The sequence below is a fragment of the Anguilla anguilla genome, chromosome 14 (genome assembly GCF_013347855.1).
Source record: "Anguilla anguilla isolate fAngAng1 chromosome 14, fAngAng1.pri, whole genome shotgun sequence".
Lineage (NCBI taxonomy): Eukaryota > Metazoa > Chordata > Actinopteri > Anguilliformes > Anguillidae > Anguilla > Anguilla anguilla.
The window spans coordinates 9,294,901-9,296,776 of record NC_049214.1 but is presented as its reverse complement, the minus strand read 5'-3'; positions in this window follow the sequence as shown (position 1 = coordinate 9,296,776).

Genomic DNA, 1,876 nt, shown 5'->3' with positions numbered 1-1,876 from the left:
GAAGATACCTAAAAGAAATACTTTTTTTTTTTTTTTTTAATCTGCTTCATCTGTTCTCTGCTGTGGAGTGATTTTCAATATGACAGGCTTCAGAAGGTGGCATTACTACTTGTTAACACATAATGTCTAAACAAGTTTAACCAGCTGTGTAAATGGACAACAAAAAAAGTTACTCATGGATGCAAAGCACTGTCTATAGGTTATTAATTAAAACTTGGAAAATATTGGCCTGCCACTAACCCCTTCTGTATCCCACACTTTTTTAAACACAAGCCTGAAAATGACATACCAAAAATAATATGCTTACTATTCTGGAATCCTTTTGACTACAGGCATAATCCTGGTCTCATCTGAAAGGCCCTTGGGTGTTTGTTTTCCAAGAGTCGAGAATTACTCTAAATGTTTCTGAAAGGAAGTAACAGAAGCTCAAACACAGAGAAAGTGGGAGTTTTTTTCTCACATAAAATAGTTTTTTTAAATAAAAGGACAAATTAATACAGAGGCTTGTGAGTGTGCCTGGTAGGCATAGAAACACAATGGAGCCACAGCACTGGACAAATCCTGGTTCAGATTTGATGACAATACCAGCAAAAATGAGCATTCTACATAGTTTTTTTCTAAGCTATGTCTATGTGGGTTTGCAAAAGGGTCATTTGGAGACTCCAAAAGGACACTTGGTGACCAAATAATATTACAGACGTTTGGAGTTGTAAAATACTATATATTGTATATCACATGCTAGTTGATGAGATTTGCGGAAATGATCTCTCTTTCCCCCTGCCTGTTACCCTCCCCCGCCCTAACGCTGTCAACGATCTGTGTTGATACCCCTTGATGGAGAACAGGTTGATGTTAGTGTTGGGGCTGATCAATTTTGTTTTCTGTCTTTTGAGGCAGATTTTATCTATTAATGTATTTATGTGTACATTAATTTATGTGTATATTTTTCTTGCATTTATATTCATTTATTTTATTTTATTTTGTCATTTTAGTCCTCCATAGCCAGCTGTATGAATGAAACAAAGTGGCTATGTACCTAGTAGTCATGTAGCTATCATGAAATGATATTAAGTGGGGTTTGCATGTTAAATGATTGAGAATGCATTTAAATTAAATATAAATTAGCTTCCCATAAAGATTATTCAGCTGTAAAAGCAACATTTTTATTATTTGTTGGCAATTATTAGTTAGCAATCAGACGAGCACAAAGTTTTGCTTGTTTATCCAAGTGTTCTGCAATTGACTACTTTGATCAGATGTTGTTATTGGCAGATGCAGATAAATGTCAAATGGGGAGAAGTAATGCCTGTGGGACTTTAATGATGTAATCAGTAGGACAAAGAAGAAGAAGGAGAAAATGCAAAATAACCCAAGTTTGGGGCTTTGTTGTGTGTATGTGTTAAGTTGCTTGTGAATCATGTCTGTTTGCATGAGCTCAGAAGGTACAGAATTAATGTTCTTGAGGGCTGAGAGTCTGTGGTCATTGTGGTTATTTCTATATGAAACCCTGAAAAGTGCCCATCTCTGTGCTGCATAGGTATGTGGCATGGCGGCATGGCAGGGTGGCATACCCGCCCTTCCAATGTAAAATGTGCTTCCCTGGAACAGGGTCTATGCGAAGAATGTCATGGATTTCATGTACGTACGTGACAGGCACAACAACGTTATCTTATATTCTCAACAATGGACATGCTTCATTAGCGTCCACCTTGATATCTTTAATTCCATAATCTAAACTTCTGCAACAGATCATGTCGTTTTATGAATGGTTGTGCAAAACTGTGTGTGTATGTGTGTGTGTGTGTGTTTGCGAATGCATGCATGTGAGATTGTGTTCATTATCACAACACCATTCATGCCTTTTAGTTCACAACCT